The 25,840-nt window shown below is 46.4% G+C and overlaps 1 long non-coding RNA gene across 1 annotated transcript in view; it reads right to left on the reverse strand.

The window, feature by feature from the left end:
* The window catches only part of LOC125640671 (uncharacterized), a 30,304-nt gene continuing 4,464 nt past the window's right edge, over positions 1-25,840 (reverse strand). The window contains exons 3-6 of the long non-coding RNA XR_007357852.2: positions 20,703-20,854; positions 19,089-19,133; positions 16,218-16,261; positions 1-7,115 (exon numbers count right to left, since the gene is read on the reverse strand). This is a non-coding gene — a long non-coding RNA (uncharacterized LOC125640671). The remainder of the gene's footprint in view (positions 7,116-16,217; positions 16,262-19,088; positions 19,134-20,702; positions 20,855-25,840) is intronic.

The following is a 25,840-nucleotide window of genomic DNA, read 5'->3' on the forward strand; positions in this document are numbered from 1 at the left end:
TATGCTGAAATTAAAATAGCTTCTTTCTAGATTTTCTGATTGCAAAATTCTGGATAAATTCATCGAAGCTGACTCGACGAAGCATGTCTGCTTCCATACACAATAGGGAAAGTGAACCAAGTCTGTCTTGACACATTGTTGTTCTCTAAGGGTTTTTTATTCTTTTTGGCTGAGAAAAAGAGCATTCTGCGGAGCAGTAATCATCAATGTTAGAAAAATACGTAGTGCGATCTCTACGTTTGAAAATACACATTGTATTCCGTCTTTCAATATTGTGTCATGAAGATCCATGTGACTGAATTTCATTTTTCCTGTTTCATTAAACTTTGCACGCATGCAACTGTGGAACTGCCATACTTCAAAGAGATTCATGTTCAAGTCAACAGAGTATGAGTCAACTAGCTTTTGGGAACGTTGTGAATACTGTTCGTCAGATAAGTCCATATCGTTTAGAAAAGACTATCTACTTGATACTTTTGTACATTTCACCTCTCCTCTTCTTATGAGCTTCAAGTGTATCAATTATAGCGTAGTAAGTAGATACGCAAAATTTGTCTCTAGGATTCAATGCTGTTTCTGTTGCACTGCTATCATTTGCTTGTTTTTTCCTGATTTGCTTGCGGGACTGGGCTTCTTTGTAGTTAGTATCAGGCAAGATGTCTTTTGATAGGTCTTCAAATCTTTCAAAATCATTCCTCAAAGTGTGTAAGTGGTCTGCTAATGATTGACAGAGGTCTGGCACATGTTTTCAAATTCAATTCTTTTTCTTGGAGAGCTTGACTTGTGTGGTAAAAGTGTTGTAAAATTTCATTCCACATGGTCAACATGAATTCAAACTCTAGTTCTTGCATCTTGTTTGCAATGTTTTCTGCTTCTAGTATAGTTTCTCCCTTTTGTGATTGGTCTTCAGCTATACTTCCTAATGCATCCACAATCTTTGAGTAGGACTCCAGAATTGCACTTGTTGCCACTGCATGTGCCTCCCAGCGAGTATTAGAGATTTCAACACAAGATCATTGCCCAAATACGTTTTAAGAACTGCCCATCAATGTGTTGAGGCAGAGAAAAATGTATAAAGTAACTGGACTGTTGAGAAAAAACTTACTGCCACTGGACAACAATCAACAGCACTGTGGCCAGCAAGATTGAGAAAGTGTGCAGCACATGATATGAATAGGGCATATTTGTTCTGTTCTAAAAGCTGCTTCTGCATTCCTTGATAACGCCCTGACATGTTGGCAGCGTTGTCATAAGATTGACATCTGCACTTTGAGAAAGTGTGTAGTGGAGTGTAAGGAAGTCTAACAAAGTTCTGATTTTTCCCATGATGACTACTTCGATGCTTTTTTTGAAATATCCAATTCCCTGCCCCCCAAACTTTTTTTTGGGGTGCCCCCTGCTTTGCTGGTGCCCTAAGCACGTGCTTAGTCTACCTACTGGGTAATCCAGCCCTGGAGCTGACCTGTGGAGAAGTAAAGTAGGTAGTATGCAAGTTGGGGGATGAGGAGTACTTCTGAGTAGGTGGGAGTTGGTTTGGAGGGAGTTGAGGAAGCCTGAAGTTTCTAAGCTGCTTGGGGGATGGGTTGAGTGCAATGAGGTACTAGTTGATTAGTGGGACAAACAAGGAGACATGGGCTGAGTTGGAAGGTGCACCTCTTTTGCTGCCCAGTTCCCCGCCTTATCCCCAGCAAAAGGCTTCCAGTGATGCCTTTGCCCAGTGTGTCCTCACGTTCTCTTTGAAAATATAGTCAACTTCTAGGATAGGGTGTAGGGAAGGGTTGCAGATTGCTACCTGCAGCCCCAGTACTTATTCTGAGCACCACAACTGTTAAGAAGAGGGGTTTTTATCAGTATGAGTTTGGGATGAGTACATTGGTTTCACCACTTATGCTTACAAGTGAGTTTGCCCAGATCATCCCAAACGAGTGCCAATAAAATCTGTACACTACCCCCACAGCATTATGTATCTTGGCTATGCCCCCCTATTTACAGAGGGAACAATTTAGTGTTTCACAACTATTATTGATTCTGTTTTTTATCCTGGCCCTTGTAATGTCAGGCTCCCTTTGCACCATGCATCCCAAACCCCAGGTGGGGTGAAATTCTAAATGTTAAAATTTCAAAAAATTACTCCAAATATCTCTGTAATACTTAAAAGTTTTGATTTCTGATACCTCTGTTAGGAGAGAGAGAGGAAAACACAATATATCTTTTAAAAGGGGGAGGGGAGGAGAGGACCTCAGGGAATTATAGACCAGTTGTCTAACTTTGATACCTGGGAAAATACTGGAACAAATGATTGATCATTTATAATCACCTAGAGCAGGGGTTGGCAACCTTTCAGAAGTGGTGTGCCGAGTCTTCATTTATTCACTCTAATTTAAGGTTTTGTGTACCAATAATACATTAACGTTTTTTAGGTGTCTATGTCTATATAACTAAACTAAGGTGTCTCTCTATGTCTGTATAACTAAACTATTGTCGTATGTGTAAACAAGGTTTTCAAAATGTTTAAGAAGCTTAATTTAAAATTAAATTAAAATGCTGACCTTACACCGCAAGCCCGCTGCCGGCCTGGAGTTCTGTTCACCTAGGCTGGCAGCAGGCTGAGCGGGGCCTGCGGACAGGTCCCCGGCTGGCAAGGGGCCGGCAGCCAGAACCCCAGACCAGCAGTGGGCTGAGCGGCTCAGCCCGCTGCCATTCTGGGGTCCCGGCCTTGTCCACGTACAGTGGGTACCTACCTTCTCCCTGATTCTAGCCCATTTTCTTCCCCTCTCTGCACTGAGATGAGGGTGGGAGTGGGCTGAGAACAGGGCTGGGGGTGAAGGAGCAGGCTGGCGGTTGGGGTGCAGGGTCTGGCTAGGAGCTAGAATGAGGGCGGGAGCTCAGTGTTGGGGCAGGAGGTTTCGGTGTGGAGTGCTTACCTGGGCAGCTCCATTGGTGCAAGGGGTGCAGGTGGGGAGGGGCGTGTGTGCAGGAGCTCCCGTTTGGTGCTCTGGGTGGGGGGTGCAATAGCCAAGGCATAGGGTGTGGGGGGGTGCAGGGGTCAGGGCAGGAGGCTGGGTGTGTGTAGGGGGTGAGGGAGGTCAGGGCTGGGAGTATGGGCTGGGGTCGTGGAGGTGCTCCCAGCCCCCTGCCCTGAGTGGCTCACAGCAGGAGGGGACATGCTGATTCCACCCCCTTCCCCAAGGTCCCCGGAGCAGAGAGCACACTGCAGCTCCACTTTTCCCTCTCCCCCTCCATAGCAAGGGCCCTCAGCTGATCGGTCACAGGGAGGGAGAGGAGGAGGGGCAGGAACCCAGCTGGGGGAAGAGGTGGGGGGAAGCTTGCCTGCCCTGCAAGGAGGGAGTGGTAGGCAGGGGGCCGGAGAAGAGCAGGCCGGGCCGGATTTTTAATGGCATGCTGCTGTCTGCCGGGGTCCCCAGCAGACAGCAGTGTGCCATTAAAAATCAGCACGCATGCCATAGGTTGCTGACCCCTGATCTAGAAGATAATAACTAACATGGATTTGTCAAGAACAAATCATGCCAAGCTGATCTAATTTCTTTTTCACTGTTGTTGGCCTATTGGACGAAGGAAGCTGTCTATGCGCTATTAGTAAGGTTTCTGACACAGTACTATGTGACCTTCTCCTAAGCAACCTAGGGAAATGTGATCTAGATGAAATTACTGTAAGTTGGGTGCAAACCTAGTTGAAGGTAGTTATAAACTGTTTACTGTCAAACGAGGGATGTAGCTACTGGGGTCCCACAGTGGTCTGTTCTGGCTTCAATACCAGTGAATATTTTCATAAATGACTTGGAGTGGAGCATATGCTTATAAAATTTGTGGATGGCACCAAATTGGGAAGGATTCTTAGCACTTTGGAGGACAAGACTAGAATTCAAAATTACCTTGACAAATTGGAGAACTGCTCTGAAATCAAGATGAAATTCAATAAAGATGTGCAAAGTACTACACTTAAGAAGGAAAAATCAAATGCACAAATATAAAATGAAGAATAACTAGCTAGGCAGCAGTACTGAAGGATCTGGGGATTATAGAATATCACAAATTGAATATGAGCCAACAATGTGGTGCAGCTGCAAAAAGGGTTAGTATTATGGGTATATTAACAGGAGTGTTTTGTATGTGAGACCAGGGAGGAAATTTTTCTGCTCTACTCGACACTTACTAGGAGTACTGTGTACAGTTCTGGGCACTACACTTTAAGAAAGATGTGAACAAATTGGAGAGAGTTCAGAGGTCAGCAACAAAACAGATAAATGTAGAAAACCTGACCTGTGAGGAAAGATTTTTTAAAAACTGGGCATGTTTAGTCCTAAGAAGATTGAAGGGGGGACCTCGTAAGTCTTTAGATACATTAAAGGCTGTTACAAAGAGGACAGTAATCAATTGTCCTATATCTACAGTGGACATGAAGGACAAGAAGTAATGGGCTTAATCTGCAACAAGAGAGACTTAGGTTAGATATTTGGAAAAGTCTTCTAACTATAAGGATAGATAAGCACTGAAATAGGCTTCCAAAAGAGGCTGTGTAATCCCCATCATATGAGGTGTTTAAGAACAGGTTAGACAAATACCTGTGAGGGATGCTCTAGGTTTCCTTGGTCCTGCCTCAGTCTAGGGGCTGGACTAGACCTCTCGAGCTCTCATGGGTCACAAGATATTGGCTCTTAAACCAGTCACTCTCTGTATTGAATGGTTTCAGAGTAGCAGCCGTGTTAGTCTGTATCCGCAAAAAGAAAAGGAGGACTTGTGGCACCTTAGAGACTAACCAATTTATTTGAGCATAAGCTTTCGTGAGTTACAGCTCACTTCATCGGATGCATCACAAAAGCTTATGCTCAAATAAATTTGTTAGTCTAAGGTGCCACAAGTCCTCTTTTTCTTTTTCTGTACTAAATCTTGCTCATCCTAGGCCTTGTTAGGATGTAACATTGATGGGAAATATCACCTGGTGGGAGGAAACAGTTCTTTGGCAGGTCAACTTTTTAAAAACAAATTTGAGACACCTGCTTGAGCTGCTCTGGGGTTTGGAATGTTAGAATAAATGAGAGGAGTGATGTGATCAAAGTGCATGATGAACTGAATACATCACCTGGATATCACTTCCACACAAATACAGGGGTGGGGGGGGTAACATGTATGTATGTATGTATGTATGTATGTATATATAAAATATACTATTCATCTTTTTTGTTGTGGGCAGGCAATTACTACACAAAGAACTGAAGAGTTAATTCTTTGAGTAGCTGCAGCCACTTAGGTTTGCACACATCCAGCATGCGCGGGCTGGAGAATTTTACCTAGCAGTACCCATACAGGGGAGGAGGGTACTCACACCTCCTGGCTTTAGCCTCTCCCCTGCCTATATGAGGCGGTGCTGCCCTGACCCCTCTACCACCTCAGGTCCTTCTTACCACCCGTGGCTGGAGTCGGAGCTCTGAGGTTTTCAACCTTACAATCCTCTATTCAGTGACTTCTTTTCTCGTATATAGTTCATTAGTATCCCTAGTAAATTGTGAGTTAGACTTAGTTTAAGTGTTCCCTGGTTGATACCCTCACCAAGGTTTAAACCTTGTCTGTTGTGTGGGGGAATGATCCCCAACAACAATCCCCACACACAGTGCTTGTTATGCCTACGTGAAGTGAAGCACACCGCAAGGAGCGGTGTTTGATTTACAGATGAGTGTTTCATGAACAAAGAGGTGGGGATCTTCATCTGAAACAGCACCTGCTCTAACAGGCCATGTGGCCTGTTTTGGTACCAAGGCCTCATCAGATTGCAGGTCACCCTCAGATTTGGAGAGTGCTGCTGCTTTGCACCCTGGAGCTGGCGCATTTCCAAAGAGAGGGAGGAATTGTTCCCCATCAAGTGTACTGAGGAAAAAGTCACATAAGACCAACGGAGGCCAATCCAGGTCCTATGGGGACTCGTCTCCCCACCGCCCCCCCTCCAGAAGGCATGTGGATCAGCATGGGGTGAATACTGGTGTGTGCAGGATGGAGCAGGACAAGTCAACCACTCCCCAGCACTGCGCACAGGGGCCAGCCACCCCGTATTGTTGAGTCCGGTTCCAACCCTGGGCATCCGTTGAGTTCAGTACCGATGAGGGCGATGCCAGCACCAGCTGCTTCCATGCTGGTGGTGTATCTGGCAGCAGCAGACCTCCTCTATCTTTCTGTCCCAACCTCTCCCTTGGTTCAGGACTTTGACAGGGCTGTGCCCTTTATAGCCCCACTGGCTCAGCCGGCTGCTGAACCTATCCATCTGCTGATGCTGCACCCCGATATTTCCCTTCTATACAGTGGAAATGGGGCTGGCACTGGACTTGGCACAAGGGACCTCCTCAGCACCTGGAACTTCTTTGGTAGCCCCTGTGGCTGGAAATGCCAATGTTGCCATAGCAAAGTCACCACTTTCCACTTTGGCACCATTAGTTACTTCAGTACTGATGACGACTTCAGGGTCAACATTGCTCCAGCACCAGAAACGACAAAGGCATACTCGTTGCTGGCGCTATCGTTTCCACCATTGATGCCAGCCCCCGGTCATTCTGGGCTATGGACAAGTCGGACTGGCTGCTTGCACTATCAGGGCTGGCCCCACAGCTAACCCCCAGGTCTCCTTGGCGTCTGAGGTTGAATCTTATTCCTCTCTCTTTCCATGGCCTGAGCAAGGGGCGTTCATGGAGTGCTAGACTGGCGCTTGTCTCATGGTTGGGACAGGGGCCCCTGCTCCGGCACCTACTGGCTACCACTGCCATATTCATACCAGTGGCCTCCGGGGGCCACTGCTCGGATATATAGGTCCCACACCTCATCCCGCTTGAAGCAGAGATCATTGGCCAGGTCTGTAGCAGTGACCATCGATCTGCCACAGGTTCTGGTACCGGTGAACCTTCCCCTTGAGGAGCCTCCAGATTCATCCTGCCTGGTCCTGTCAGCCTTGGAGCAGGATTCAGCTCTGGCACAGTTTAACCGCCTCATTCTCATCCCTGGACAATTCCACGGTGCCAGGCTCTTCCTCCCCTTCCGTACCGCAGGATTTCAAGGTGCACCAGGACCTGTTGCAGTGCATGGCCACTTCCCTGGGTATTCAAGAGGAGTTCCTGTGGGAGAACACTCACAAGTTAGTGGATATCCTGCAGCCATCTGCCCCTGGGAGAGTCACCTTATTCATGATACGCTCTTTAAGCCTGCTAAGGTCCTTTGGAGCACCTGGCTTGGCTACTGCCTGTAGCTAAGCACATGGAAAAGAGCTACTTCATTCCTAGGCACGAATTTGTGGGTTTTTAGTCTCATCAAGCCCCAAATTCCTTGGCAATAACTGGTGAATGAAAAGGAGTACTTGTGGCACCTTAGAGACTAACCAATTTATTTGAGCATAAGCTTTCGTGAGCTACAGCTCACTTCATCGGATGCATCCAATGAATGTATACATTCATTGGATGCAAAGCTTATGCTCAAATAAATTGGTTAGTCTCTAAGGTGCCACAAGTCCTCCTTTTCTTTTTGCGAATACAGACTAACACGGCTGTTACTCTGAAACCGAGCAGTGTTCCAGTTGTCACTCCTTTCCTCCCCCCCCCCCCCCATCCCTTCCATGTGAGGCCAGGCTAGCCTGCTTTCACAATGTTTGGGGTTTGATCACCACCAACAGTTGGATCCTAAGCACCACTGGATCAGGCTGTGCTATCCAGTTCCTTTCTACTCCTCCTTCCCCGTCCCTATTCAGGGACCCCTCTCAAGATACTGCTCCTTGAGCAGGTTCATGCTCTGCTCGTATTGGGAGTGGTGGATGAAATTCCATCAGATCACCGGTGTCAGGGTTTCTGTTCCTGGTACTTTCTGGTACCCAAATACAAGGTAGGAGTAAGACCTATTCTCGACATTTGTGGCCTCAACAAATATATCAGATACCTGAGGCTCTGAATGGCTACTCCATTGACTATCCTTCCCCTGTTGTCTCAGAACAATTGGTTTGCTGTCCTGGACCTTCAGGACGCCTACTTTCATATGGCAATTTTGCCAACCCACAGAAAATTCCTTTGATTTGTCATAGTGGAGAGCCATTTCCAGTGTACCCTGCTTCCCTTTGGCTTTACCAAATGGCCATCGTCATGGCATATCTCAAGAAGAAAGGGATCTACATCTTCCTGTATCTAGATGACTGGTTATTGAGGGGCAGATCCAGATAGGAACTCCATTTCTTATATCCGCTCCACCCTGTGCTTGTTCAACCCTCTGGTCTCATCCTAAACAATGGGAAGTCAACGTTGCTTTGCTCACTCAGAAAATGGAGTTCATTGGGGCCCAAATAGACTCTACCAATTCGAGAGCACTTCTGCTGACCGACAATTTTCAGGCATTTGCCACCTCTACCTCAGTCTGCAATTTCAGCCTTCCATGACAGTTTGGATGTGCCTGGGGCTTTTGAACTGCATGTCTGCTTGCATGCAGGTGGTCCAGTTCACAAGGCTGCATCTTTGTCCCCTCCAAATGTGGCTTAGGACAGTTTACTGTCACTCTTCACTCCTTGGACAGATTTAGCCGTCTTCCTTCACTGGTCCTGGATTCCTTACAGAGTGGACACTTCTTGAGAATGTTTGTTTGTCAGGGCATTCTTTTTGTCTGGCCCTTACCAACCAGGACTGTTGTCACCAATGCCTCCCTGATGGGCAGGGGAGCACATCTGGGGTCGCTGAAAGTACAAGGTCTGTAGTCGGAGCAGGAGTCCTCTCTGCATATCAATGTGCTGGAACATCAGGCCATTTACAATGCATGTCACGCTTTTCAGGCCCATATTAGGGGTGCAGTGGTTGATATTTACCAACAATACCACTGCAATGTGTTATGTGAATAAGCAAGGAGAAGCACACTCCAAAGTGCTCTGCCATGAGGCAATCAGGTTGAGGCAGTTTTTAATTGAGGAGAGTATCACTCCGATGGGTGACCACTTGGCCCAGGGTCCAGAATCATCTCACGGACCATCTCTGCAGGAATTTATTTTTTTTTTTGGCTGAGTCACCAGTAGTCTCTGAAGACAGTATCCTCCACACTATCTTTGCAACCTGGAGCGTTCAGTGATCGACCTGTTTGCTATAAGGGACAACAGGAAATGTCGCCTGTTCTGCTCTCAAGGGGGCCTCAGACCAGGCTCCCTGTCCAATGCCTTGCATCTCAGCTTGCAAGCAGCTCTCTTCTGTGCTTTTTACCTAGTCATCCCATAGTTCATCCTCAAGCTGAAGGCAGATTGTATCCTCATTGCTGAGGTAGTGCTGGTTTTCCAGTCTTCTTGTGCTATCAGTTCAGCCTCCAATCCCTCTTCCTCTCCATCCCAACCTATTCACTCACCTTGTGCCCTGCGCTCAGTTCTCTGCATCTCTGTGTGGCTGCTGCATCGCAGAATGAGAAGGAAGAACGGAGTTTGGAACATGTTCAGCAGGTTCTGTTCAACAGTAAGAAGCCCTCTACAGGATGGCCTATTTGGCAAAATTTAAACTGTTTTCCATGCGGTCACTCACCCGCAGAAATCAACCAATGCTGGTTTCCATCCAGGACACTTTGGAGTACCTTCTGCACCTTCAGTTGTCTGGAGTTGCATTTAGTTCATTGAAAGTGCTTCGGGCAGCGATATTGGCATTTCATCCCCCCTATTCAGGGAAGATCAGTCTTCTCCAATCTCACTGTAGCAAGATTCTTAAAAGAGCTCCTTCGTATACATTCTCTGGTCCAAGAGCCGGTTCATCTGTGGAATCTTAATGGGATACCGATGGGACCTCTGTTCAAGCCCCTAGCATCTTGTCAGGGGACAGAGGACAGAAGCGACTTTGTACAAAGTGCAAGATGGTCTCCATACTGAAAGAGAAGGTTCAAGGTCTGGAGCAACAGGTATCGACCCTGCGTTGCATAAGAGAAACTGAAGATTTCCTGGACAGACGTCAGGATATGCTTCTACAGGCACAAGGTTCTGAAGATTCAGAGCAGGCTGTGCAGCACAGACAGGAGGACGGTAAAGAAATCTGGCAACATGTGACCTCCAGAAGAAGGGGGAATGTCCATGTACCAGCAACGCTGATACAGGTAAGTAACCGATTTCATGTTCTCTCCACAGGTACCATTGCGAGGAGTGGCCCAGATGATACGTCTGGGGGAAGGGAGCAGAAGGAGACTCCACCAGTTGAAAGGCATGAAATGCACTGTCCTAAGGTTGGGGGTTCCACAACCACCACTCCCAAGAGAAGGAGGCGGGTGATGGTGGTCGGGGAGTCTCTCTTCAGGGGGACTGAGTCATCTATCTGCTGCCCTCACCGGGAAAACAGAGAAGTCTGCTGCTTGCCAGGGGCTAAGATTCGCAATGTGACGGAGAGTCTGCCGAGACTCATCAAGCCCTCGGACCGCTACCCCTTCCTGCTTTTCCACGTGAGTACCAATGATATTGCCAAGAATGACCTTGAGCGGATCACTGCAGACTACGTGACTCTGGGAAGGAGGATAAAGGAGTATGAGGCACAAGTGGTGTTCTCGTCCACCCTCCCTGTGGAAGGAAAAGGCCGGGGTAGGGATTGTCGAATCGTGGAAGTCAATGAATGGCTATGCAGGTGGTGTCGGAGAGAAGGCTTTGGATTCTTCGACCACGGGATGGTGTTCCAAGAAGGAGCAGTGCTAGGCAGAGACGGGCTCCACTTAACGAAGAGAGGGAAGAGCATCTTCGCGAGCAGGCTGGCTAACCTAGTGAGGAGGGCTTTAAACTAGGTTCACTGGGGGAAGGAGACCAAAGCCCTGAGGTAAGTGGGGAAGTGGGATACCGGAAGGAAGCACAAGCAGGAGCGTGTGAGAGGGGAGGGCTCCTGCCTCATACTGAGAACAAGGGGCGATCAGCGGGTTATTGGGGGAGGGAGGGATAGCTCAGTGGTTTGAGCATTGGCCTGCTAAACCCAGGGTTGTGAGTGCAATCCTTGAGGGGGCCATTTAGGGATCAGGGCAAAAATTGGGGATTGGTCCTGCTTTGAGCAGGGGGTTGGACTAGATGACCTCCTGAGGTCCCTTCCAACCCTGATATTCTATGATTCTATCTCAAGTGCCTATATACAAATGCACAAAGCCTGGGAAACAAGCAGGGAGAACTGGAGGTCCTGGCAAAGTCAGGGAATTATGATGTGATTGGAATAACGGAGACTTAGTGGGATAACTCGCATGACTGGAGTACTGTCATGGATGGGTATAAACTGTTCAGGAAGGAGAGGGAGGCCAGAAAAGGTGGGGGAGTTGCACTGTATGTAAGGGAGCAGTATGACTGCTCAGAGCTCAAGTATGAAACTGCAGAAAAACCTGAGAGTCTCTGGATTAAGTTTAGAAGCCTGAGCAACAAGGGCGATGTCGTGGTGGGAGTCTGCTATAGACCACCAGACCAGGGGGATGAGGCGGACGAGGCTTTCTTCCAGCAAGTCGCAGAAGCTACTAGATCGCACGCCCTGGTTCTCATGGGCAACTTCAATCATCCTGATATCTGCTGGGAGAGCAATACAGCGGTGCACAGACAATCCAGGAAGTTTTTGGAAACTGTAGGGGACAATTTACTGGTGCACGTGCTAGAGGAACCAACTAGGGGCAGAGCTCTTCTTGACCTGCTGCTCACAAACCGGGAAGAATTAGTAGGGGAAGCAAAAGTGGATGGGAACCTGGGAGGCAGTGACTATGAGATGGTCGAGTTCAGGATCCTGACACAAGGAAGAAAGGAAAGCAGCAGAATATGGACCCTGGACTTCAGAAAAGCAGACTTTGACTCCCTCAGGGAACTGATGGGCAAGATCCCCTGGGAGAATAACATGAGGGGGAAAGGAGTCCAGGAGAGCTGGCTGTATCTTAAAGAATCCTTATTGGGGCTACAGGGACAAACCATCCCGATGTGTAGAAAGAATAGTAAATATGGCAGGCGACCAGCTTGGCTTAACGGTGAAATCCTTGCTGATCTTAAACACAAAAAAGAGGCTCACAAGAAGTGGAAGGTTGGACAAATGACCAGGGATGAGTATATAAATATTGCTCGGGCATGTAGGAATGGAATCAGGAAGGCTAAATCACACCTGGAGTTGCAGCTAGCAAGAGATGTTAACAGTAACAAGAAGGGTTTCTTCAGGTATGTTGGCAATAAGAAAGCCAAGGAAAGTGTGGGCCCCTTACTAAATGAGGGAGACAACCTAGTGACAGAGGATGTGGAAAAAGTTAATATACTCAATTCTTTTTTGCCTCTGTCTTCACGAACAAGGTCAGCTCCCAGACTACTGCACTGGGCAGCACAGCATGGGGAGGAGGTGGCCAGGCCTCTGTGAAGGAAGAAGTGGTTCAGGACTATTTAGAAAAACTGGACGTGCACAAGTCCATGGGGCCGGATGTGTTGCATCTGAGAGTGCTAAAGGAATTGGCGGATGTGATTGCAGAGCCATTGGCCATTATCTTTGAAAACTCATGGCGATCGGGGGAAGTCCCGGAAGATTGGAAAAAGGCTAATGTAGTGCCCATCTTTAAAAAAGGGAAGAAGGATGATCCTGGGAACTACAGGCCCGTCAGCCTCACCTCAGTCCCCGGAAAAATCATGGAGCATGTCCTCAAGGAATCAATTCTGAAGCACTTAGACGAGAGGAAAGTGATCAGGAACAGTCAGCATGGATTCATCAAGGGAAAGTCATGCCTGACTAATCTAATTGCCTTCTATGATGAGATAACTGGTTCTGTGGACGAAGGGAAAGCACTAGATATGTTATTGCTCGACTTTAGCAAAGCTTTTGACACGGTCTCCCACAGTATTCTTGTCAGCAAGTTAAAGAAGTATGGGCTGGATGGATGCACTACAAGGTGGGTAGAAAGTTGGCTAGATTGTCGGGCTCAACGGGTAGTGATCAATGGCTCCATGTCTAGTTGGCAGCCGGTATCTAGCGGAGTGCCCCAAGGGTCGGTCCTGGGGCCGGTTTTGTTCAATATCTTCATTAATGATCTGGAGGATGGTGTGGATTGCACCCTCAGCAAGTTTGCGGATGTCACTAAACTGGGAGGAGTGGTAGATATGCTGGAGGGTAGGGATAGGATACAGAGGGACCTAGACAAATTGGAGGATTGGGCCAAAAGAAATCTGATGATCTTCAACAAGGACAAGTGCAGAGTCCTGCACTTAGGATGGAAGAATCCAATGCACCGCTACAGACTAGGGACCGAATGGCTAGGCAGCAGTTCTGCAGAGAAGGACCCTAGGGGTGACAGTGGACAAGAAGCGGGATATGAGTCAACAGTGTGCCCTTGTTGCCAAGAAGGCCAATGGCATTTTGGGATGTATAAGTAGGGGCATAGCGAGCAGATCGAGGGACGTGATCGTTCCCCTCTATTTGACATTGGTGAGGCCTCATCTGGAGTACTGTGTCCAGTTTTGGGCCCCACACTACAAGAAGGATGTGGATAAATTGGAGAGAGTCCAGCGAAGGGCAACAAAAATGATTAGGGGACTGGAACACATGAGTTATGAGGAGAGGCTGAGGGAACTGGGATTGTTTAGTCTACGGAAGAGAAGAATGAGGGGGGATTTGATAGCTGCTTTTAATTACCTGAAAGGTGGATCCAAAGACGATGGATCTAGACTATTCTCAGTGATAGCAGATGACAGGACAAGGAGTAATGGTCTCAAGTTGCAGTGGGGGAGGTTTAGGTTGGATATTAGGAAAAACTTTTTCACTAGGAGGGTGGTGAAACACTGGAATGCGTTACCTAGGGAGGTGGTGGAATCCCCTTCCTTAGAAGTTTTTAAGGTCAGGCTTGACAAAGCCCTGGCTGGGATGACTTAGTTGGGAATGGTCTTGCTCTGGGCAGGGGGTTGGACTAGATGGCCTCCAGAGGTCCCTTCCAACTCTGTTATTCTATGATTCTATGATTGTCCCTTTCTGTGTTTGTGTCAGAGAGCTTTTGTTCCTGGTAGTGATAACATCTGCAAGGAGAGTGTGTGAGCTGTAAGCTCTGATGGGAGGGCCTCCTTATACAGAATTTCCCAAAGACAAGGTGACTTTACGACCACATCCAAAATTTCTGTTTAAAGTGGTTTCTCAGTTTCATTTGAGAAATATGTATATTTACCTGTATTCTTTTCTAAACCACGTTCATCTCTGGAGGAGCAGCATCTCGATACATTACATGTCAAGCGATGTCTCGCTTTCTATCTGGTCAGGACTAAACCGTTTTTGTGTTTCGCCTCACCTCTTTGTGTCATATGCAGATCTTATGAAGGGTCAAGCTGTCTTCAGACTATCTATCTAGCTGGATAACATCCTGTAACAAGACTGCATATGAAATAGCATCCGCTACACACCCTCAGCGGATGCAAGCTCATTCAGTTAGAATGCAAGCACTGTAAATAGCATTCCTCAGTGATGTTTCCATATTGGACATTTGTAGGGCTGCTACGTGGTCATCTATACATGCATTCATGAGCCACTATGCCATTACTGCACATTTAGAGTGGAGGCAACCTTTGGAAGGGCGGTTCTGCAATCCTTGCTTAGGTAGACTCTGAGCCCCACCTCATAAGAATATACATAAGAACCTAAGTATGGCCATACCGGGTCAAACCAATGGTCCATCTAGCCCAGTATCCAGTTTTCCGACAGTGGCCAATGCCAGGTGCTTCAGAGGGAATGAACAGAACAGGCACTCATTGAGTGATTCATCCCATCGTCCACTCCCAGCTTCTAGCAAACACTCAGAGCATAGTATTGCATCCCTGCCCATTCTGGCTAATAGCCACTGATGAATCTATCTTCCATGAATTTATCTAGTTTTTTTTTTAACCCAATTATACTTTTTGGCCTGCAAAACATCCTTTGGCAAGGAGTTCCATAGGTTGACTGTGCGTTGTGCAGAAAAAATACTTCCTTTTGTTTATTTAAACCTGCTGCCTATTTCATTGTGTGACCCCTAGTTCTTGTGTTATAAGAGAGTAAATAACACTTCCTTATTTACTTTCTCCACATCAGTCATGATTTTATAGACCTCAATCATATCCTTCCTTAGTAGTCTCTTTTCCAAGCTGAAAAGTCCGTCTTTTTAATCTCTCCTCCTACGGAAGCTATTCCATACCCCTAATAATTTTAGTTGCCCTTCTCTGTACCTTTTCCAATTCCAATATGTATTGTTTGAGATGGGGCAACCCGATCTGCACACAGCATTCAAGATGTGGGTGTACCGTAGATTTATATAGAAGCATTGATATTTTCTGTCTTATCTATCCCCTTCCTAATGGTTCCTAACATTGTTAGCTTTTTTGACTGTGCCTACACATTAAGTTAGGAGTGGGCAAACTTTTTGGCCCGAGGGCCACATTGGGGTTATGAAACTGTATGGAGAGCCTGGACCCTGCCCCCTGACTGCCCCCCTCAGAAACTCTGACCCATCCAACCCCTTCCCACTGCTCCTTGTCCCCTAACTGCCCCACTAGGACCCCACCTCCTATCTAAGACCTCCCTGCCCCAACCCCCCCGTTCCCTGTCCCCTGACTGCCCTCCCCGCCCAACCCCCCCACCATTCAGCTCAGAGTGGCAGGAGCACGCAGCCTGGTCAGAGCCAGTCACACCTGCCAGAGCACTGGTGTCGCGAGGGGACGGTGGGGGAGGGGCCGGGGGCTAGCCTCCTCTGCCAGGAGCTTAGGGGCCAGGCAGGATGGTCCCACAGGCCCGAGTTTGCCCACCTCTGCAATAAGCACACATTTTCAGAGAACTATCCAAAATGACTCCAAGATCTCTTTGAGTGGTAAGAGCTAATTTTAGACCCCATCATTTTGTATGTATAGTTGAGATTGTTTTCTAACGTGCACTACTTTGCATTTATCAACATTGAATTTCATCTGCCATTTTGTTGCCAAGTCACCCAGTGTTGTGAGATCCCTTTGTGACTCTTCACAGTCTGCTTTGGACTTAACTTTGAATAATTTTGCACTGCCGGCAAATTTTGCCGCCTCACTGTATACCCCTTTTTCCAGATAATTTATGAATATGTTGAACAGCACTGGTCCCAGTCCTGGGGGCCACCACTCTTTTCCTCTATACATTCTGAAAACTCTCCCATCCTTTGTTTCCTACCTTTTTAACCAGTTGTTCATCCTTGAGAGCACCTTCCCTCCTATCCCATGACTGCTTACTTTGTTTAAGAGCCTTTGCTGAGGGTCTGGGACATACCTAGAAGTCTTGACATCAGCTTCAGTTGCTCCATCCCTGGGAATCTGTGTGAACACAGAAAAATCTACTTGTCTAAAGTCTGACAAAGACTGTAGAATTTATAGGAGCAACCTTAGATTCAGTGAGGGCTTATCTCCCTGTGGACAGATTTCACACTGTGAGCTACCTGATAAATCAGGTTACACTCAACCTTTGCAAATCAGTTAAGATTTGCCTTACTTTCCTTGGGCACATGTCATGTATTTACATGACATCAATCACCAGACTCCACCTCTGTTGCCTCTAGGCTTGGCTTTGAACAGTGTACATACACCACATGCACGCAGCATGAACAGCATATCAATTGTTCTCATCAAGGAGAGGGCCTCATTGATTTGGTGAAAAGATCTCGGACAAGTATGAGAGGGTTGGATCTCAGAAACCCCCTTTGGGGCTGCCAACTACTTCTGCCCCTGCTTTCCCTGCTCTCCCAGCTTGGGACTTCAATGCCCAGCCTGGTTTCAGCCAGACCTGCTAGCCTGCTGCAAACCCAGGTAATGATACCTTAGAGACCTTTTGCATGAAGCATATTCCGGTTACATTATATTCACACTCATTAGCATATTTTTATAAAATCATATAGAGTGCAACACCACAAGGGTGTTCCTTTCCTATCCCCCACACTCACAAAGGCAATAACTGTAAACAGCTCCTTGTGAGGCTGGAGAGTTCACATGGATGGCCACACAGCACAGGGCACCTGGCCATCCTGGGAAACCAGAATGTGCATAAATCTTCTGGAATTCAGAGCAGTCCAAGAAGCCAGCAAAGCAGTCTTACTATTCATCCAATCTCCTATCCTCATATCAGACAATATACAATAACCATATTCTACATAAATAAGCAGGGAGAGAAGAGATCCATTTCCCTGCGTAGAAGCAGTCAACTTATGGAACTGGTGTATCACAAACTAGACCACCCTTTCGGCAGTGTACGTTCCAGGCACCCAGAGTTTGCTGGCATACAGCCTAACACAGGAACGGGAAAACTTTTTGGCCTGAGGGCCACATCGGGTTTCCAAAATTGTATGGAGGACTGGTTAGGGGAGGCTGTGCCTCCCCAAATAGTCAGGCATGGCCCGGTCCCCGACCCCTATCCGACCTCCCCTGCTTCTTGCCCCCTGACAGCCCCCCCCAGGACTCCTGCCCTATCCAACTCCTTCCCTGTCACCTGACAGCCCCCCAGGACCACTGCCCCCTGCCACCCCATCCAACCCCTCCTCTCATCCCTGACTATCTCCCCGGGATCCCTGCCCCATCCAACCACCCCTTCTCCCTGTCCCCTGACTAGCCCAAGAACCCCTGTCCCTGACTGCCCCACCCCACCCCATCCAACCCAACCTCTCCTTCCTGACTGCTCCCCTGGGACCCCTTCCCCCATTCAACCCCCCTGCTCCCTACCTGCAGACCACCCAACCCCCATCCACACCCCCATCCCCTGACCACCACCCCGAACTCCCCTGCCCTCTATCCAACTCCCCTGCTCCCTGGCCCCTTACCACGCTGCCTGGAGCGCTGGTGGCACTATAACTGCGCCGCCCAGAGCACCAGGACAGGCAGCCGCGCCGCCCGGCTGGAGGCAGCTGCGCCACCGTGCAGCACAGAGCACCGGGTCAGGCCACAGCTCTGTAGTTGCACTGCCTAGCAAGAGCTCGCAGCCCCGCCGCCCAGAGCATTGCACCGGCAGTGCAATAAGCTGAGGCTGCGGGGGAGGGGCTAGCCTCCCAGCTCAGGGGCCAGGCAGGAAGGTCCCAGGGGCCAGATGTGGCCCAAGGGCTGCAGTTTGCCCACCTCTGGCCTAACAGGTACTTTGCTGGCAATCACAAGTGGGAGTTACATGATTTAGCATCTTCATTCAGTGGCGAACCCCGACCTGGGGGACCTGTTCTTTGATATGTGTGTTTGCTATCTGTATTCCATTACCCACCCTCCTTCCTGTCCGCTTCAGATCATGTCTGATTTGTAGTTAGAGAAGGAACTGGAGAAGCATTTCGTCTGCATTATCCCTTAGACCCTCAGTGCAAACCATGAGGAGTTTGAGGGTGCAGGTGCAAGCCAACAGACACGACTTGCAAGAATTATCCAGTCTCAGGTGCATGCATATCCAGAGTGGAATACACTCGAAGTGGAATGCAGATAGGGAACACATTTCTCTAAGAACTCCAGTTACAAAGGGTGACTAACTTCCCTTGGTAGCCTTTGATTCAGTCCGTCAACTTAATGTATGGGTAATAGACTGTAGCCTCATTTCTGCATTTCTTGGGGAAATTATCAGAGCTTTGTTCTAGAAAGTTAAAATTAATGTTCTTATACATAAAATAAACTATACCCTTTAAGTCTAAAATAAGTAACTTTAGAATCATAGAATATCAGGGTTGGAAGGGACCTCAGGAGGTCATCTAGTCCAACCCCCTGCTCAAAGCAGGACCGATCCCCAATTAAATCATCCCAGCCAGGGCTTTGTCAAGCCTGACCTTAAAAACTTCTAAGGAAGGAGACTCCACCACCTCCCTAGGTAACGCATTCCAGTGTTTCACCACCCTCCTAGTGAAAAAGTTTTTCCTAGTATCCAACTTAAATCTCCCCAACTGCAACTTGAGACCATTACTGCTTGTACTCATTGTTTACATTAATGAAAATACAGAAATTTCAGAGAGCATGGTGTGTGCCTCCTGGGTACAGGCTACAGCAGCTCTGAACAAAACAGACATGACAGATATCTTATTAGGAATGTACAGATGAAGTATACAGAAAATGTTACATACAGTACATCTTGTAAGAGCTAGCACTTACATGAAATACCAAACACAGGGCAATGTCCTGCAGTTCTTACCCATATTAGATGTTGTTGATGTCATCAGCTCCCTTAGCTCATGACCTGTCAGGTAAGTGAGAGGAAATTACTTTCAAATAAGCTGTCTTACAATGTATTTATAATGGAAGTCTATCCATATATTCTGTTTTAGCTTGGGCTATATAATGCACTTTTAAATTTATTTTTAAGAAGCATTTCAGTACACTTCTAGTAGTTTTATAAGAGAAATCAGACTTTCAAGGCTGATTTTAAATTATTTAATATACCTTAACAATTATTCAGTGCAATAGTCCCTAGAAAAGGTGTTTTCAAACTTTTCCCCACTTGAGACCCCAAAACCTGGTGCAACTTCTTATGATCCAGTCTCTCAATCCCTTGTGGTCACAGGAGAAAATGGTGGCTGATTTGGGGAAAAGGGCGCTAGATGGAGTGAGTTTCTACTGGCTGTAGTGCGGATCACGAGGCAAGTGCTGGCTGGGTTGGGGATTCATCTTCTGGTTGGGAGGCCACAAGTATTTGAGTTTGCTATTAGGGTTGCCAACAATTCAGTGTCTTGTCGTTGCCAATCACATTAGCTGAGCAGTGAAACTTGGTAGTGAATTTTCTGTTTCTGTATTAATGTGAAATGTTGACAATATAGCAGTATTACCAGGTTAGAAATGTGAGCTTAATTTGACGCGGTATCAAGTCTACCCACAGGCATAAGCCTTTGTTATTACACCTAAACATTTTTAACTCCTTAGGGAAGGATTTTTGTAAAGTGGCAATACATTGTTCAGGACAGACTTTCCGCATGAAAAGTTATGTTGAAATGTGATTATGATACAGACGAGTAAATGGAAAATCAAAGAGACTTGTAGAAATTTGATCTCTCCTTGGTCTACTTGCCACCTACTAATGTAAGTTTAATCAAAAGGCACCTGTTTCAATGTTCATGCTAGGAACCATTGTCGCTAAAGGCAACTTCTTGGCAGTGCTGATTCCTGCTCTATAGCCAGCTGACCATACGGGCTGATATTATAGTATCTAAATTACATCTAACAGCTAGACTAATTTATTTTGATCTAAAGTAGGATATTAACAACGATGGGCAAATTCCCGAGAGTAGACTGCTATTAATGGATGCAACAGTATTAAACAAACGTGACTCTTGCTCTTTAAAACAGATACTGCCAAGGGAGGAAGAGTTACACGTGAAACAGGCACACTGAACCAAAATTTTCAAATATGGTATGTTGGTTTTGAAAAGCAAGTGATGACCAAGGAAGATCAGAAAACATTTTTTCTCTACTAGGGTTGCTGCAAACAAATCTGGGTCTTCAGCCATGAACCCTGAGACCCAGCCTATCACCTCCAACTTCTACTGGCTCCAAATTACTATGCCATAACTCAGGGTGGAGGGTTTTCAGAACTGGTGAAGGGGGGTGGCTTAGAGGAATCGGTAGGCTTTCCATTAAACAAAAGGAGAGGAAAACTTGTGATATGTCCTGCTTGAGACAAAGGGTGAGGTATTCTGACGTTTCGGTAGTCCTAAACTATGAACTTGACAGAGTTCTCAGCTAGTATGCATCCGTGTGTGCTCCATATTTCTTGGAACTAGAGTGTGTGCAGTAACCATACTAGCATCACAACCTGTCTGTCCAGCGGGATCACTTGTCTGGTGAAGCCCCCTTGCAGCTCATTGTTTGGCAGCTTGTCTCGACCATTCCTGCTTCCCTCGCCAAAAATCCGCCACGGTGAATCTTTGTTAGTTTGAAGCATCAGCAGCCAGCATGAATGAGAACCTCAAAGCATACAGGAGAAAATGCAAAATCTCAGAGGGTGGATCTACCCTAATTACTCCTCTTTCTACTTCTACTTCTATAGGCAAAAGTCCTCAGTGGTGAATCTTTCTTAGTTTAAAGCACCTTAATTTTTCATTTATCCATTTAACACTTGTATTTAACATTAAAGAACCAGTAAATTCCATCCTCTCTTAATTTTCATAATTAAAAGTCTTGTATTAGCATTTTATAACCACAACTACTGATGCAGGAAAAATGTTTGGTATCCTGCTGGCTAACCACAGTTCAGAGTTCAAAATATTTGTTGTGGGAGCTAGAAAAAGACAGCACTAGTGTTGTAGTTCAGTAGAGCATAGAAGAACTGTTAATTTTCTCTTACGCTATGTCCTAACAGTAGCTAGTTTTAATGTTTACAAGCCATGCTAAAGAAAAAGTATGAAAAGCAGCAAGAGCTGAATAGAAATCCCAACTGCAAGGAGTAAAGAAACTGACCAGATTGATTCAAGGTGCAGCTATCTCCCACTAAAGAACTTTTGCAAGCTGTAATTTTATCCACACTTCATGACTGGCAAATTTGTGGGATTCACATTTTGCAAGAAAAGGGGAACAGCAGCCAAAGCCTGGCGGGGGGCTGCTGTGAAATCACACTTGGGTAATGAGCAGTCATCCACTACAAGGCAGTATTCTCCCCTTGTTAACACATCCAGCTGAACTCTCTTCTTATCTTTATTTCTCGTCTCCTTTAAATAAGCTATACAAAGCAAGCCTTTACTATCGAGGCACTTCTCACTTAGCTAAGGGCTTCCTCTCTGTTTATGCAGTCACATAGATTCTCTGCACCCGTGCCCTGGCACAGAATCTAAAACAGGTGATCTCTAAGAGGAAGTGCAATAGCTGTTTAGAGGACAGACTTGTGGGAAGCGGGGGGAGAGCGGGAGAGAGTTTCTTTGCTGAACACTATAACAAAGTTAAATTTAAAATAAAGTCGACAATGATATTTGGATCCCAGTAGAGGCACTTGATGGTGGAATGCTAATGAGAGCGAGCTGCCCTTGCTAAACAGGCACTGGAGCTGAGCAAAGTTAAAATGTTCTTTGTTTTGTCATTTGTTAACTTCTCAAGCCTGAGACATTTAGCACCTGGTATATAGATACCAGGATGGAAAAGGAATGTGACAGAGAATTACAGACAGAAATTTCTTTGTTAATTGGTTTCAGAGTAGCCGCCGGGTTAGTCTGTATCCGCAAAAAGAAGAGGAGGACTTGTGGCACCTTAGAGACTAACCCATTTATTTGAGCACGAGCTTTCGTGAGCTACAGCTCACTTCATCGGCTGCTGTAGCTCACGAAAGCTCGTGCTCAAATAAATTTGTTAGTTTCTAAGGTGCCACACGTCCTCCTCTTCTTTTTACCTTCAAACAGTAAATCAAGGAGGTCTACAGACACAGGTGTCACTACTTCTTTGAGTGATGGTCCCAACATGCATTCCACGCACGGAATAACACATGCCTACCCTGTGCCTGAGTCTAGATTTTTTTTTTTTTTAATTTTTACAAGAACTGCCCATGGGAGGTGGCACAAGACAGGAGGGCCAGAAGATCGGGGTTCTGACCTTTGACCAGATAAGACTGGCGAAGAAATAGGTGCCACTCTATGCCATGGGGCCCTCCTTTGTCAGTTGATCCATTCTACTGGCAATGTTGGGGATAGTGGGAGCCCTACCCTAAACACGCAGGATTGGTGCAGGAGTCCTACATGCCATTGCCTAGACACTCACAATGGGCCCTGTCAGAATATTCAGAACAGCAAGGTGAGCCTGATCCGCTAGTTCTGGGAGAAAAAAAACGAGGAGTACTTGTGGCACCTTAGAGACTAACAAATGTGGGCTTTCGTGGGCTAAAACTCACTTCATCAGATGCATGCAGTGGAAAATAGAGTAAGAAGATATATATATATATACACATACATACACACACACACACACCCCCCATGGAAAAAATGGGTGTTGCCATGCCAACTGTAACGAGACCAATTAATTAAGGTGGGCTATTATCAGCAGGAGAAAAAAAACCTTTTGTAGTGATAATCAGGATGGACCACTTCAAACAGTTGACAAGAAGGTGTGAGTAACGGGGGGGGGGGGGGAATTAGCAAGGGGAAATAGTTTTTCTTTGTGTAATGACCCATACACTCCCAGTCTTTATTCAAGCCTAATTTAATGGTGTCCAGTTTGCAAATTAATTCCAATTCTGCAGTTTCTCGTTGGAGTCTGTTTTTGAAGTTTTTTTGTTGGAGAATTGTGACTTTTAGGTCTGAAATTGAATGACCAGGGAGGTTGAAGTGTTCTCCGACTGGTTTTTGAATGTTATAATTCTTGATGTCTGATTTGTGTCCATTTATTCTTTTGTGCAGAGATTGTCTGTCTGGTTTGGCCAATGTACATGGCAGAGGGGCATTTCTGGCACATGATGGCATATCACATCGGTAGATGTGCAGGTGAACGAGCCTCTTATGGTGTGGCTGATGTGATTAGGTCCTATGATGGTGTCCCTTGAATAGATATGTGGACAGAGTTGGCAACGGGCTTTGTTGCAAAGATAGGTTCCTGGGTTAGTGTTTTTGTTGTGTGGTATGTGGTTGCTGGAGAGTATTTGCTTCAGGTTGTCTTGCTTACAGGCTGTCTGTAAGCAAGGACTGGCCTGTCTCCCAAGATCTGTGAGAGTGATGGGTCGTCCTTCAGGATAGGTTGTAGATCGTTGATGATGTGCTGGAGAGGTTTAAGTTGGGGGCTGAAGGTGACGGCTAGTGGCATTCTGTTACTTTCTTTGTTGGGCCTGTTCTGGAGTGGGTGACTTCTGGGTATTCTTCTGGCTCTGTCAATCTGTTTCTTCACTTCAGCAGGTGAGTACTGTAGTTTTAAGAATGCTTGATAGAGATCTTGTAGGTGTTTGTCTCTGTCTGAGGGATTGGAGCAAATGCGGTTGTATCATAGAGCTTGGCTGTAAAAGATGGATCGTGTGGTGTGGTCTGGGTGAAAGCTGGAGGCATGTAGGTAGGAACAGCGGTCAGTAGGTTTCCGGTACAGGGTGGTGTTTATGTGACCATCGCTTATTAGCACTGTAGTGTCCAGGAAGTGGATCTCTTGTGTGGACTGGTCCAGGCTGAGGTTGATAGTGGGAAGGAAATTGTTGAAATCATTGTGAAATTCCTCAAGGCATGGGTCCAGATGATGATGTCTTCAATGTAACGTAAGTAGAGTAGGGGTGTTAAGGGACGAGAACTGAGGAAGCGTTGTTTTAAGTCAGCCATAAAAATGTTGGCATATTGTGGGGCCATGCGGGTACCCATAGCAGTGCTGCTGACTTGAAGGTATACATTGTCCCCAAATGTGAAACAGTGGTGGTTGGGAGCAGTCTCATTGTCTTCACCAGATGAGGCGGTTACTCCATCTTCTGTCTCCGCCAAATGACTTTAAACAAAATCAAGAGCTCATGCACAGAGTCACTTCAGAACTATAGATTGAGCTTGAGGAAGTCTAGGAGCCTCAGCACAGCTTACTAGACATTCTGTAGCTTTCCAGTCCCAATCCAGTGGCCTTCCGCATCAACATCATGGACACAGTAAAGACAGTTTGGCGCATACCTGCTTTTTGTGCTCCTGCCCCAAGAGGGTCAAGAAGGGTTATTTTGTTGCATCAAAAACTTTCTGCCTTTGGTTCTCTTACCCACCACCCTAACTCTTTGGTGGTACAGGCAGCTACAGAATGGACCAAGCAACAGCACCCAAAGACTACTCCCTCTGATAAAGGGCACAAGTGACTTGACTTTCAAGGGACAACAGCCTTCTCTTCTACTTCCCTGCAGTTCAGAATCTCAAATTATCAGGCCCTCTTGGCCAAATATGATTTTACAAATTATAATAAGTTGTTGGAATTTAAGGACAAGCACCCTGAGGAGGCTAGGGCCTGCTTCCAGGCCTTAGAGGATGAGGGCAGATTGGTGGCCAAAACTTCCCTCCTAGCTGCGGTGGATCTGGCAGATACTGCTTTTAGAGGGATGGCTACGGTCACTGCTATGAGGAGACACTTGTGTTTACAATCTTCAGGTTTACCTACAGAGGTGCAAAGTACCATGCAAGATCTGCCCTTTGATACTATCAACCTATTACACAAGAAGACAGATGAGTCTCTTCACTCCTCAAAGGCTTGAAAACAATGCTTCATTCACTGAGCATTTATGCCCCTGCCTCGAACAGAAAACACCATAGAAAGGGGTATAGAGCAAGACTGCTGCCTCAGCCATTTTACCACCAACATCCTCAGGAGCCACCACACAACACTCTAACCCCAAACAAAGAGGTTTTTCGGACAGAACTGTAAAGACCCGCATCTCTTTATTGATGCTTCTTCATTCCCCTCCTCTGATATATACAAGAAGATCTGGATGACCTTGACAACTGGAGTAATAGAAATGTGTTGAAATTTAATAGTGCAAAATGGAAGGTAATGCACTTAGGGACTAACAACAAGAATTTTTGCTATAAACTGAGGATTTATCAGTTGAAAGTTATAGAGGAGGAGAAAATATATATTGGGTATATTCATTGAACATAAAGATGAGTATGAGCTGTCAACACAATGCAGCCATGAAAAAGGCTAATGCAGTCCTAGGATGCATCAGGTGAGGTATTAAAAGTAAAGGCAGGGAAGTACCATTATACAAGGCACTGGTGAGACCACATCTGGAATATTGTGTGCAATTCTGGTTTCCCATATGTAAGAGAGAGGAATTCAAACTGGAACAGGTGCCGAGAAGGGCTACTCGGATGATCAAAGGAACGGAAAACCTACCTTATGAGAGGCGACTCAAAGAGCTTTGCTTGTTTAGCCTAACCAAAAGAAGGCTGAAGGGGAGATATGATTGCTCTCTACAAATATATCAGAGGGATAAATACCAGGAACAGAGAGGAGTTATTTCAGTTCAGCGCC

Source organism: Caretta caretta, chromosome 1 (genome assembly GCF_965140235.1).
Source record: "Caretta caretta isolate rCarCar2 chromosome 1, rCarCar1.hap1, whole genome shotgun sequence".
NCBI lineage: Eukaryota > Metazoa > Chordata > Testudines > Cheloniidae > Caretta > Caretta caretta.